The 15,005-nt window shown below is 42.0% G+C and overlaps 1 protein-coding gene and 1 pseudogene across 5 annotated transcripts in view; both read right to left on the bottom strand.

The window, feature by feature from the left end:
• The window catches only part of CHCHD3 (coiled-coil-helix-coiled-coil-helix domain containing 3), a 296,049-nt gene that overhangs the window by 21,773 nt on the left and 259,271 nt on the right, over positions 1-15,005 (bottom strand). The window lies entirely within an intron of this gene.
• LOC119471897 lies at positions 2,670-2,799 on the bottom strand (annotated as a pseudogene).

The raw sequence follows: 15,005 nt of genomic DNA, 5'->3' as shown, positions 1-15,005 counted from the left end.
GGGAGGAGGGGTGGGAGCAGCGGTGGGAGGAGGGGTGGGAGGAGGGGTGGGAGCAGCGGTGGGAGCAGCGGTGGGAGCAGCGGTGGGAGGAGGGGTAGAGTCAAGCCTTCAGTCTGTCTTCCATCTCTGTTGGTTACTTGAAGAGGGCAATGCTTAGGCTTTGCCACTGGAAATCCCAAAATGGGGCCAAGAGACCATGATGCCAAACTTCCTTGGATACAGTGCTGCGAGGCAGAAAATGTCATGTAGACATCAGGGCTGTGTCACTGTGTACAGACTATGAAGAGGTAGTAAAGGATGTGCAGGAACAAAGGGAGGGGAGAGAATACTAAATGCTCCCCCAAGAAGCTTATTTACTTGGGGAGAAACGCACACACTCATAAAAATCACAAGTAACACAAGGCAACCGAAGCGTCAAGGAAACAGTACAGGCAGTGTACGCTACAGCTGTTCTGAGGGCGTAACCATTCTATTGGGGGTGGGCAGTGTGGGGGAAGGGGTAGCCTGGGGGGGTTCCAAGGAAGAGAGGAGGTGGGATTTTTAAAAGCCCACAGAGTGAAGCCAGAACTTTAAGCGTCAGAGGACGTTTGAGAGGATCTCGGTGAGCCGAGGTCCAGACTCAATCGCGTCGGGCATATTCAGGGGACTCGGGCTGTAGCAGAGGGTTGAAGGGTAGGGCGGTGCTGAGATGGGAGGGGCTTGGATATAAAGAGTCTGCCAAGAAGGTACAGCACACCCAGAGTCTATCCTGCAGGTGATGGCAAGCCACTGGCCTTTCTAAATGAGGGGGTGAAGTTATAAATAAAGGCACCATCTTGGTAAGGTAGATCCAATGCAAATACATCAGATGGATGGAAGTGGAATTCCACGGCAGGGAGGCCAGTGGAGCAGCACCCAGCCATAAAGATGAAACAGGCTGCTGCAGAGAATGATCCGGCAAGAATGGAGGCACTGGAAAGCCAGAATGGAATGACGTGGTAACTGAGAGGACATGGAGGTAAAGAAGAGGAAGGCCTGGGAGAATCACAGGATGGCCTAGGCCTTGGGGATTTAAAGAATAAGCATGCTCAAGTAATGACAGGAAGCTCGAGTGGAAATGACACCTTCTCACCATGATCTAAAGCGTGGAGCTGGAGCTCAGCACGATGGCAGGGCTACAGCTGCGATGCAGAAATCCCCTGCAAGTTGTGGTGGGGAGTGTAGAGGCAGAAGGCAGGAAGGACAGTACAGGGTTAGGGAGCAGTCCCTACCTGGGGGTGACAGGGAAGGAAGATGGAGCAGTAGGAGAACTGAATGTGGAGGGAAGCGCTGGTGTAACACAGCATCACAAGGCTGGGAGACCAGAGTTTCATGACAGAGAAGACAGTCTTCAGAATGAAGACTGATAAATGGCCATGGAATGTGCTCCCTGGCAAGCTGGAGAAAGAATCTGAGTGGAATGCATGAGGCAGAAGCCAGGTGGAAACTGGTAAAGAAGGAAGTGGGCGGTGAAGAAATGGAGGCAGCAGGAGGAGGTTAATTCAATGTTCTTCAGAGTACCTGTGAGATACCAGGCACTGTGGGAGATGACAGAAGACAGACCTATCTAGCCCATAAGAGCTGCTTTAAAGGAGCACATCTGGCAATAGTAAAATGCAAAAGGGAAGGACTACATCTGGCTGGAGATGACTGGAAAAGTTTTAGATGAGGTAACAGAATTTCAGCAGGGTCTTCAAGAATGGAAAGGGCTTCAGCAATTTGCGATGGGATAGAAAGGCATTCTAGACAGACAAGTCAATGAAGAAAAGGCAGCGAAAGAAGACAGAAAGCTAGAGCTGCAGGCGGTGACATCACTAACAGAATTTTTTTTAAAAAGATTCACATGGAAATTTACATACAGATTAAAGAGCCAAAACACTTTCATCAAGAACACATTCCGCAAGCAGACCATGATGATCCCATGAAGCAGAGTAACCAGTAAGAGTGTTTAAAAGTTAAGATGTCAAGGAAGGTGGTGTGAAAAGGGTGAGTTTTCAATTCTTTTAAAGAAAAACAAAGAAGGGCAGGCAGAAAGGAGGGCATGCTCCTTGCAGACCTGGGGTGGTTACGAAATAACACTTTGATTTCCTAGCTAAAGAAGGATGGCCACGGTGAAGAACATTACAAAATGAGGCTGGTGAGATGGGGCAGAGTGGAAGGAAATGGTTTGCTGGGTGGGAAACCTCGCCAGCTGGGTCAGTCCTCTGACAGCAAGAGGGATTCTGGCGAGTAAGCCCATACATGAGAAAAAAGAAGTACATGAGAAGGATTCTTCTAAAGGAGCTGGACATAAAACAGGAGAGAAGGAGTGTGAACTGGAGGGAGGCCCTGCTGCCTGGGGTGTAGAGGACCCCATCATGGGAGATGCTTAACACTGGCAAGGGATACTCCAGGCTCCTCTCTGCCCCCCAAACTGTACTTTCTACTTGAGCACATCATTTTATATATAAGGTAAACATATCTAAGGCAGGAATATATTTACACATTTACTGATGGTCTTCACCTCACACTTACACTGAGTATCCAGTACCTCCAGCCCAAGTCTTTTCTTGTTCTCCAAAACAGACGTGCAGTAAAATGAATGGTTAATGGTTAATGGAAAATGGAGTAAGAGTTTATGGATGTTGGACAGCAATGATTACTTATTCTGCATGAGCTCATGATTTCACAAGTTTAATTTAAAATCATATACCATGTATATGCTGACATATACATAAAATATAAATATACACTTGACATAAATATCTACACTTGATCTTAGCCAAAAGGCTGAGAAGCGATTATAAAATATATCTGAAAAAATACCCTATTGGAAATAGCAGTTGCTTCCAAGGAGGGGAGTTGGCTAGGTGGCCAAAGAGCTACAAAGGAGATTTACTTCGGCATATAATATTTAAATTTTCTGTCATGTGCATATATTGCTTATCAAGAAATAACATTCAAAAAAATGCAATGGCATTTTATTTATATATATTGTATCCACTGAGAAATTGCTGTAATAAAGTTTGCTTTTCCCCCAGATGCCTGGGACTCTACAGTTCCTAATGGTGATACCAACTCCACAGGTTTTGTGGCACTAAATAGAAAACTGATTGAAAACGTAAAGACGACAGATAGGAAATCCCACATGCAAACTCTACACAAAGGCAAAAATGTAAACCGGACAACAATTCATAATGTCCCCTCCTTTATCAGCCTTCAGCACAAGTTTGGCACAAGCCTTTCTGATTTAGTATCTCAGCAACCTTGTGAGAAAAGAGACAGAGAAAGCACCACATTATTGAAGTCATGGGGCCAGGCACTGGGTGTGAGGTGTAACACGACCATTTGGAAAGCCCGGAAGCTTTCTCTATTTATAAAATTCTAAGTTGGCCCCATCTCTGTCTTTTTCTCTCTCCCCACCTGCTTTCCTCCTTTATTTACTAATTCCCAAAGCTCAGATCTTTGTCCCTACTCCTCTTCTACAGCTCCTGGTGAAAACATTCCTCTTTCTTTAGGCGTACTCCTACGGCTCTACGTGTGACTGAATTGGATTTCGAGTCTCTTCGCCAGTCAGTAACTGTGTGATCTTAGATTTCTTTGGTCTTCAGTTCTTCTATAAAATATACAATCAGTAGTCTTAGCCATCTGAAGCCAGGGACTACATCTGATGATCTCTTAGATTCCTCCTAAGATTCTACACTAAGTATCAACCGGATATGGTCAATCTATTATTTCTGTTTTCTTATCTAAATAAGATTTTCCTCCTACTTTTCACCAGTAGCAATATTGTTAGCTAATCATCATCATACATTAATTTTTGGTTCTTTTGTTATTATTTATTTTCTTTTTTTAAAATTATTATTTTTCTTGAGACAGGATCTCACTCTATCACCCAGGGTGGAGTGCAGGGCTGTGATCACAGTTCACTGTAGGCTTGACCTCCTGGGTTCAGGTGATCCTCCCACCTCAGCCTCCTAAATAGCTGGGACTATAGGCACACACCACCACACTCAGCTAATTTTTGTAATTGTTTTTGCTGAGACGAGGTTTTGCCATGGTGCCCAGGCTGGACTCAAACTCCTGGGCTCAAGTGATCTGCCCTTCTTGGCCTCCCAAAGTACTAGGATGTGGCATGAGCCACAGCACCCGGCTAATTCTTTATTTTCAAGAAGTCACTGAGATTGTTAGTCCTTTTTTAAAATACCATTCACTTTTAACCCTTCCTCAGTTTCTCATATCCTTACTGTAGGCTAAGTTATCACTTTAAGTATACACTATTATTACTATAACTTTCAAATAGTCTACCTGCCCTCAGTTGCCTCCTTTTTGTGTTCATCAGCATGAATTCTAGTGACTGAACAGCCTGCAAAATGCCAACTTTCCCCAGCATCAACCATCACTTTTCCTCCTTCCTCTCCTCCACCTACCAAAGCTAATTTTACTTCCAAAATATTGACCATATCCCTTGCCTCCTCTGTGGTGTTGCACGAAAGAGTACTCACCAAAACTTCTGCTAAACCACTATTTACCTATTCTGGCCTCAAAGTGAAGGACAGATGGTGACATTTGCAAGCTTGTTTTCAAATACAATCTAATAGGAACCAGTATAACAGCCGAAGAGCACAACTGCACATATTTCTAATGTCCATTCCCAAGCTACGTTATAAAATTATAAAATCATTCTCTGAACTGATTTTATTTTCTTCTCTTGGATAAGGGCACTATCTACAGCAGCGATAAGTTTCCATAGGAACTAAATTCATTTCAAAAGGTTTGAACGTAGAGGATTTTTTAAAAGTGCTCAAACAACATACCATTTTGTACATAGTGCCTTGCATTCTTGAAATCAGAGCATTGTAAATGTTAACCTTTTAATCTCCTGGAAGTTCCTGAAAATGAGAAAATGGTCTCTCTGTATTTGGAAAATGGATACATTTAAGGTAACTAACTGGCAAGGAAAAGAACTTAGGAGGTGAGCTGCTAATTTGTACTGCCTCATCTTTAGCATTAAACATAATTAATCACACATGATAACACCATTTATTAATCCTTGGAAAATAAGTGCATCATGCATTCAGTAGTTAATATTTTCCAACTTAATACTCCATATGTTAAATATAAAAACCAGAACAAAATACACCTTCAAAGTATTTTGTAGCTAATAAATGTGAGAAGTTTATACGGGTGTATAAGCACACTGTACTGCACGTGCCTCTGTGAAACATCCACATGATAACTCTGTAATTTGAAAATTCTAACATGCTTCTTTTTTTATTCTGATTAAATAAAGTATTCAGTACTGATGCCATAAGAAGGCATTAAATTCCAACATATCCCTTTGTATTACATAAATGGATTTCAGCATTTTTCAGAGGACAGGCAAGATTTAGCAAATTGGCTTAACATTCTAATCTGCTGCTGAGACTAAAATGAACAAGACCAACTATGAGGTATAGAAAACAACAATCTACCACACAAATTCTCCAAATGATTATGATGAGTCTCATACACGAGTATTCCAGAGGTAGAATCTCAATGATTTCTACATAAAGGGATAATGATGTATTACCGTAGGACCAAATAATGCATTTCTCAATTCATGTCTGGATTGGATTCACCATGCTGAGCTCCATTCATTTGACATCTCCCTAAGGGTTCCAATTCAGCAGTATTAATATATGCCATTACACACGGCCCAATTTAAGAATGGCTGCCTTATGAATGTCCCTTAATACCACTCCTCAGTTGAGTGTTTCTGGAGAAAAATCTCAAAACTAGGGTAACTAGGGTCACTATAAATTCATAAACAGACACTAAATCCTGCCACAGTGTTATGGCACTTCTTTGGTAAACTCACTCTCTCCCCATTACCAGGATTATTCATGCCATGTCCAGCCTCCTCAAAAATCGCACCCTGTTTTCTTTTTCCCCTTTCCACCCTTGGCTAATGTGCTGACCTGTTGTTTCATTGAGAAAAAAAATAAGTCAAAAGATAACTCCCTCATCTTCTCAACATAAGATCTGGATCTGCACACATCTTCCCCTTTTTTATTGTTACTTTTGAGGAAGAGCGTCTCTCTCATCAAAAGAAAAGCAATCCCTATGCACGGATCCAATACTTACATTCCCCTACCCTGCTTTCTAGTGGGATTTTCTCTCCTGAGATGGTTCTCATCTGCATTCCAGCATTCTCTAGAACAGTGCTACCCAACAGAACTTTCTGCAGTGATGGAAATGCACTAAATCTATCCTGTCCAACATGGTGGTCACACCACTGGTGGCAACTGAGCAGCTGAAATATGACTAGTGCAGCAAAGGAAATGCACGTTCTATTTTACTTAATTTTAATACATTTGAGCAGTCATAACTGGCTAGTGGCTACCATGTTGTTGGAAGCACAGCTCTAGCAAATACCCTTTCAATTTCTGCCTCTACTTCCTTACCTTCCATCGATTCTTTTCTATCCATGCCGAAGTGGCTTTCATTCAACTGTTGGATAGAAGTGCTCCTGCTAAACCAGAGGCCTCAAGTGGCCAAATCCAGTGATTTTTACTAGACATCTTACAGGGCTCCATCAGCACAGACTTGTTCCAGTAAATTGCCCCTTTCTTGAAAAGCATTTCCTGGCTTCCATAATACTATACTCTCCTGTTTTTCCTCCTGGCTCTCTGGCTCATTGCCATCTAACTGATCCCTCAATGTTGGAATTCCCTGCGGTGATGGTCCTGGAGGTCTTTCTGCTCTTCTCTCCCTCTTCTCTCCACAGATACCTCAAACATTCTTATAACTTTAAATGCCCTCTGTGTGCTGGTCTCTATCTAATTTGTATCTCTAGCCCAGCCCTTATAGGTGACTGACTACTGCTATTTACATGGAAGGCATTATAGGTACCACATGTTTAAAACTGAACTCAATTCCCTCCTCTACCCCCAGTTTATTTTTTTTCCTCCCCATCTCAGTAAATAGACCCTCCAAAATCCAGTTGTCCTTGCTACCTTTCCCCTTTCCCCCTTTCATTCCCAGTATCCATTCTGTCACTGAGTCTTATCTAAATTCTAAAGCAGATCTGGAATTGACTACTTTTTTTTTTTCTTCGTAGATGGAGTCTTGCTGTTGCCCAGGCTGGAGTGCAGTGGTATGATCTCAGCTCAATGCAACATCTGCCTCCCAAATTCAAGCTGATTTTCCTGCCTCAGCCTCTCCAGTAGCTGGAACTACAGGTGTCTGCCACCACACCCAGCTAATTTTTGTATTTCCCGTATAGACAGGATTTTACCAGGTTGACCAGGCTGGTCTCAAATTCCTGACCTCAAGTGATCTGCCTTCCTTGGCCTCCCAAAATGTTGGGATTACAGGTGTGAGCCACTGTGCCTGGCCTGGAATGGACCACTGTCTATCTCCATTGCCATTATCCTAGTCCAAGCCACCATAACCACTTGCCTGGACTATTTCAACAGTCTCCCATGGCATTCCTTCAGTTCCATTTTTAGTCTCCCACTCTCATCTCTACCACAATTTACTATCAAAACAACAACCAGCGTGCCCCTTTTAAACTACAAATCTGGTCTTACAACTTCTAGGTTACAACCCTAATCCTTCAAGATTTCCCACCTCTCTTAGGATACATCCAAAATACTGATTATGACCTCCTAGGTCCTCCAAGATGTAACCCCTGCCTCCATCTCTCTACTACGCTTTCCCACAAGATGCTTTCCTTCAGACCCCCAAAGGAGCTCACTCCTTCCTCAGGGTCTTAACATGTGCTGGCCCTGCTGCCCTTACCCTAATGCCTACTATTTTGGCCTTTATAGCAGCTTTAAGAGGTTGTCTCTGATGCCCCACAGTCGATTTCCTTAGGACATGCTCTCATGGCACTTGACAGCACTTTTCACCATTGCCATTGTCAAGTTATTTGGATGACCAGTTATTTCTCCCATTAGACCAGAAGCTCCAAAAGGGCAGTATCCCAAATGCTTATCATATCTGCCAAACACCATCAGCTGCTCAAACCTTTTCCCCCAGAGAAGCCACTGGGGGACCCTCACCAAATCTCATCAGCACTGTATTAGCCAGTGCGTATGTGGAGAAAGAGTGTATGTAAGGAAGAGTGGTCCAGCTACGCATGTTCTTAACATCCCAACTGGAACTGAGAACAAATTTCCCAATAAACAGAATGACCAAAGTCACTTCAGCTCTAGAATACAGTCATTACTTATGTCTTAGTCATTTAATGTGATGGTTTAAAACACAGGATCACGAGGTCAAGAGATCGAGACCATCCTAGTCAATGTGGTGAAACCCCGTATCTACTAAACATACAAAAAATCAGCTGGGCATGGTGGTGTGTGCCTGTAATCCCAGCTACTCAGGAGGCTGAGGCAGGAGAATTGCCTGAACCCAGGAGGCGGAGGTTGCGGTGAGCCGAGATCGTGCCATTGCACTCCAGCCTGGGTAACAAGAGCGAAACTCCATCTCAAAAAAAAAAAAAAACAGGATCTAGCATCCAAAACTGGGGTCTACTTCTTACTTGCAATGGAAGCTTGGGTGAGTTTCCTGATCTAAGATGCAACATTTTCCTTAGATCGTACTGTTTAACATTGTTGTGAAGATTAGTGAGATAGCTCTCAACACAAGGTCTGGCACTGCGTAAGCCTGTAATAAATGGTAGCTGTTGTTATTATTAATACATACTGTTATATATTACCATTCATAATTATAAACTTATATATATATATATTTCTGCGGGTTATTCTGGGAACCTAACTATTCGTTATCATCTTCTTTTCAAAAAAAAAAAAAGAACTGCTATTTTCAAACAGCCAACTTAAAAACTAAGTTTTAGACTACAATCCACCTGAAAGTTGGTAACTGTTCACGAAATTTGAAGGTGCCTACAAAGCTCTCAGATGGCGGAAAAAGAGGAGGGTGCTGCATGTGTTTTTGATGGAGGGATGAAAAAGCTGTACTCATGTTAAAAATCACACCTCCAGCATGGGGTACATAATGAACATCAACCTACATATCTTTTCTTTCCCCAAGTAAGTTCTCACAGGGAGCAACAGCCCGCCCTATGAATAAACGGAATTGTATTTGAAGTAATTACACTTGGCATAGATTTGCCCACTGCTGGTGGCAGGGCTGCTACTTGTGGCTAAGCAGTGAGGGGAGCGCGACAGAATTGATGGCAAACTGCTTTAATTTGCCTTAATAGCAGCAAAATCTTGCCTACAACAAAGTTGGACATTTCAAGAATAATAAACCCACACAGTTAAAGTTCTATTACTGTTAAACCAGTATTCAAACAGGCCAGGAATTGGTTTTCAGCCTCTTTTAGTGAGTTTCTGTATCTTTAAGGTCATAAATGTTATTTTGTGAAGCCAAGCTGATGGTCTTCTGGAGGAGGCCTAGACGTGCTGGTGTTATTAAAATGTTGGATAACATTTCAGTTTATTCATGCCGTGAGGTCTGTCCCTTCCCATATCCCACACCCCCAAAAGGTTTAACCACCAAAGGACATTTAGAAATAATAAGGAGAAATGTGAAAGTACTAATGATGATTTCATTTTCAAATGGTCTTAAACGGACAAGTAATGACAGCATTGCCTATAATGGCCCTGTAGCCAACTCATAAGCAGGGATGGGGAAGAGGATGGACTAGGAAGATTCTCCTCTCTATAATACATGCACTGTGGCTGAATGCAAAGAAAACCCAGATAAAAGTAAAAGGTCTTCCCCGTGCCTGAGTGAGTGGCCTTTGTGAAGGATGAGTGAGAACCTAAAGCCTTACACATCATAAAATCACAGTATGTGTGGATTGATTACCATTCAGAAGTTAATTGCACATTATTAAATGATTATGTGAAAAGCCTCTAAAATCGAGTTTTGTCATATCAGATCATATATCATATCATATATCATATCATGGTCCTAGAGGTGTGTAATGGTTGTGGCTATAAAGCAGACCGTGAAACTGAAATCTTAGACTTATCAGACTAATTTAATTGATGTCAACTGTCGAAGAGGAGGATTTTGGCCAGCAACTCCAATTTTAGCTAGGATTGAAGACCCTGAAAGAGAAAGAGTTCAAGTACTACTCAGGATTATAACTTCAGTTTAAGGTCTGAATAACTGGTTTTGATATCTAAATTGAATAGGTTAATAAGAGAATTTTGATCACAACCACAAACTGTATAATGAAATAAAGCAATGAGAGATTTTTATCAAAGCATTTCAATGTGATGGCGAATCAATTATAATATTAATTTTTACCAGACAGCATCAAATCCGGCCACTTTTAGATGTCCAATATTGGTTATAAGCACCAACATTTAGACTGAAGGAAGAACTGTTTAACAGATGGCGCATTTCCTCCTTCCAGTATTTAGGAGTGAGGCTATCTGACTGAAGTCTTATTTCCCTGCTTATAAACTAAGGCCTTTGCCCAGGAGACTATTTCGAAAATGTACCAAAGGTTAATATGTTTGCATATATTACAAATGTTAAGCAAAATGGAATGTTAATATATTCTCTTATTCATTACAAAGAAACGGCAGGAATGACTGCACACAAAGGACAATTTACCAGTTGTTCTTATTCTTATTACCATTTAGGTCCCTGCAAATGCCAGTCACAGTTTCACTGGTGCTCAGGTTGCCTGAGATGAGGGAGAAGTAACAAATTCTCCTACTATGAGACATACTGGCACAAGAGGTAACAAAATAAAGAGTCTTGTTTTGTGATATTTCATTTCACCAAACCTGCTGGTAGGAAAAAAGGGGAAAAGAGAACCAAGAAAAGATATGAAAATGGCACCATTCAGTCCTTTAGGCTTTCTTCCTTTTTCCTTCTCTCTCCCCTACCCTGACCAGATCCTTCCTGTTTCTGGTTTAGGCACTGTCAATCAAGGAGTGAACAAATTTTTATATAGCATATGCTTCTAAAGCAGGAGTAGCAAATACAAAGGAAAAATGCCAACTCTTTCAATGCTTAAGCCAGTGACAGACATCACTAATCAATCTTGATACTCTTTCAGGCTGAGTCTGTCATAGCCTCTGAATCCTTTTCAACAAAATACTGCAGGGAGCCACCACGATCAATCGGAGTTGGTGCCTGAAACAAAATGTATTTGCCTTCCCTTGCACTAAACTTTTCCCTAGTGTTCTATCTTTAGCCTTGGGTTGGACTTTCTGGTTCGGCACTTTCTTATGGTCATGTAGTTCGGGCTGGGCATTTTGTCCGGTTGAAATTCAGGAGGCGCCTGGCTCTCTTCCAATAAGCACCTTGCCACACAAAATCCACAGTTTCTGAAAATAATAGAGACCAGATAATGTCCCTTTCTAACTCATTCCACACCCTCTAAAAGGGAAACAAAGCCAGGAAAAATCATCTGGGCTTAGCAGTCTCTTTATTCACTTTCTGGAGTAAAAGAGTTGGCCTCCATTTATGTTTGAGCCTTGATCTTAGCTATGTCTATTTTTAAAGCTGATTTGAGGTTCAGACTTAGCATTTACCCTTTTAAAAAGTATCTGTTTAAAAGAAAGTTTTATGACAGTCACTAGATTGCCTTCATGAGTATTTTAGGAGTATCATCCCCATATATTAACACACTGGCTCATTTGGCTTCATATTTAATCGCACTATCTCTCCAGAAAGCCCTTAATGACACCATCTTGCATCCAACCTTCATAATTTGGCTCCCCGCAAAATCAGAGAGCAGGGCTTCCCAGGCACCATCTTACTGCCATTGTGGGCCAAATGTGATTCTCCCCAGCTGCTGCTGCGCTTCCTCCTTTATGCAAGGGGCTTGCCTGATCGCTCCTGAGCCATTCCAGGAACCAGAAGCCTTCCAGGCAACAAGGGGCTATTAGATGCAACCTGCTTGGGCCAGGGCCATATTCTGCTCCCAGTGATAACTAATGCATGCTTCTGCCAGTATTTTTTCATTCTATTGCTTAAGAGGATTGCCTCCCACATTTGCACAAAGGATTTCCCTAGATAAAGAAGGTCTGAGAATGGCCAAATCTTGCCAGAATTCAATAAATGGCATATAAAAGCCTCAAAAAAACAAAAAACAAAAAACCCTGGAGTATCAAAATGGTGGCAGGTTCAACTATGACAAATGTGGTTGCCTGAAAAACAGACGAGAGACACAAAGGGCATCTCTGTCTTCACCTGGGAACTAAGAGAAAGATCGCGATTTCTCTGCACATATGCTGGTCTGTAGCCTCCACAGCTGCCAGCTCTAAAGAAAAGGGCAGCACTCATCTGCTTTATAAAGAGTTGAAAAGATTTTTGTAATTTTCCTGGGGTCCCAAGCTTTTTTTTTTTTTTGGTATTACCCATAATGTGTTTGTCCATGGGATAAACAGAGATGCCCTCCCCCAACGATTACATTTGCTTAAAGGAAAACACAGCTGCCTTTCCTGAATATCAAGATGTAACTGGGACTAGTGAGACCAAACAAAGATTTCAAAGGGAAGAAAAGTTTTTACAGCATAAAAGGTACTCCACTGAGATTAAAAGAAAGATATGGCAAAGTGATGACTATTCTCCATAGGGACAAAAGGTCCAATTGAGAAAGAAGCTCTAGGTGCCATTTTCCAGAAGAGTCACCTGCCACTACTTGGAGCTCTTACAGATATTTAGGAGTCAGAATTTCAGACTCCTCCCACCTCTGGGGTTCATGGGGGAGAGTGTGCACACATTTCTCCCCTGAGGCAAGGCCAACAGTTAATTACTCGACCACTGACACCTTGGGATAATTGAACATGAAGTCCATTTCTTAACGATTCTCCCTTAAAGAACGAACACCACACTGCTAGCTACTGTGCCTGTAGTACTAGCTATTCAGGAGGTGAGACAGGACGGTCACTTGAGCCCAGGAGGTTGAGGCTGCAGTGAGCTATGGTCATGCCACTGTACTCCAGCCTGAATGACAAAGTGAGACCCTGAAAAAGAAAGAAGGAAAGATGGAAAAAAAAGAACGAAAGAAAGAAGGAAGGAAGGAAGGAAGGAAGGAAGGAAGGAAGGAAGGAAGGAAGGAAGGAAGGAAGGGAGAAAGGAAGGAAGGAAGGAGGGAGGGAGGGAGGGAGGGAGGGAAGGAAGGAAGGAAGGAAGGAAGGAAGGAAGGAAGGAAGGAAGGAAGGAAGGAAGGAAGGAAAAGAAAAGAAAGAAAGAAAAGGGGAGGGGAGAGGAGGTGAGGGGAGGGGGGAGATGGGAGAAGGAGAGGGGAAAGAGGAAGGGAGGGAGGAAGGAAGGAGGGAAGGAAGGAAGGAAGGAAGGAAGGAAGGAAGGAAGGTAGGAAAGCTGTGAAGAAATATGTGCTAACTCAAACAAAAGCAAGCAAGTCACCTGTTCCTTTGGGAGTGTACTGTAATTGCTAAGAGGGCCCATCCCATCCAAACTATGGAAAGTAGCAAGAGATGATGATGAACCTAATTAGCATTAGTTATTACTTGCTGTTGTTACAATTGCATTGAATAACGTTGCTGCCAGCAGTGCTGTTTTATATGATGTCTTCTTCACGTGGCAACCTTTTCATAAATCAAAGCAAACGCCAATACCAGACAGTTTCTTGTACAGCCTGCCTGACAATAAAAGTTAACACTGAACCTTAGCTGTTATCAATCTTCATAAATGTGTCCACGATGTGGCAAGACTGCTCCACATTACAGTGGGGCTGCCACTAATGCATGCAAGGTAGTGACCCAGTAGGTTAATGGGACTTGACAATCAGTCCAGTTTTAATTGAGCCAGAAAAAGGAATGGCTCTCTTGTCCTTAAAGTACACAGGAATTTTCTCCTCTATGCCATAGTTCCATCAGTGCTTTGCTCAGAAAATGCCTATAATTAAGTTTAATATAGACTGGAATAACAGACAACAGAAACCTCACGGGGGAAAGTGGGTGGATAGAGGACTTTATAAGAAGAAAACTTGTTATGAAGTATTTAATTGGTATTCTTGATAGAGAGCTACCTGACTTGAAGATTCCCTATTTTCAAGTTCAAATCTCAAACTAGAAAATACATAAATCTGTCTACATGAATAGAAGCAAAAAACAGTCTTTAAAAATAGCAAAGGTCAATAAATTTTTAAGTATCAATAACTTTCCCTTGACAAAAATTCACATTATATAGAAATCTGAACGGAAGGAATTCCCAATTAATGATAAGTCTTAATGTAATAAATACTCCATCATGTTTTGAATTTCGCTATAGCCCTGACTACCCTACTGATACCGTCAAGAGGAAAGCCCATCTTCTATCTGGCATGTACTGGAGATGAACTCTGGCCATTAGCTACCGTTCAACAAAAATCAGCCCTGTATTAACAGCCTGTAATGAAGACCATTAACAGTCAGATAAATCAAACCATTAGGCCAGACACAGAGATGTCAACATAGCCACGGGCTCCTAATTTACAGAACAAAGTTATTTCAGTATGTAGTTCCCAAGCACAGTATATATGCCAAGTGCTTGTGGAGATCAATAAAGAGGACAAAATACAATTCCTGCCCTCAAGAAGGCTTCGGTTCAGCTAAGAATGAGATTCACATGCTGTTAACTAGACGGTGACCTTGGTAATGGGCCCTTCAAACTCCCAAGTCTGTAATTCTTTCTTAGCTTTTAGACAACAGATTCCTCTAGTGTAAAATTCAGCGCTATATTAGGTCCCTTCTAGAGTAAAAGCATTCTTATTTGCACCTGTGAGTGAGTTAGCCCAGGCTTCTAAATCTAGAATGTAGTTTAAATGCACACACATGAGAAAATGCACTATTTTTTTTTCTTTTTGCTTTTTTTAAGTTGCCCCTAACCTCTAGTCTTCCATTCCGAATGACAGGAGTCTACATTAAGAAGCATGGACATTTTGTTAAGAGTTCAATTTAGCTAGCCGGGCGCGGTGGCTCAAGCCTGTAATCCCAGCACTTTGGGAGGCCGAGGCGGGTGGATCACGAGGTCAAGAGATCGAGACCATCCTGGTCAACATGGTGAAACCCCGTCTCTAC

This window comes from Cebus imitator, unplaced genomic scaffold (assembly GCF_001604975.1).
Source record: "Cebus imitator isolate Cc_AM_T3 unplaced genomic scaffold, Cebus_imitator-1.0 Scaffold77, whole genome shotgun sequence".
In the NCBI taxonomy this organism is placed as follows: Eukaryota; Metazoa; Chordata; class Mammalia; order Primates; family Cebidae; genus Cebus; species Cebus imitator.
Note: the sequence above shows the minus strand (reverse complement) of the source record. Positions and strands in the feature narration are given on the sequence as shown.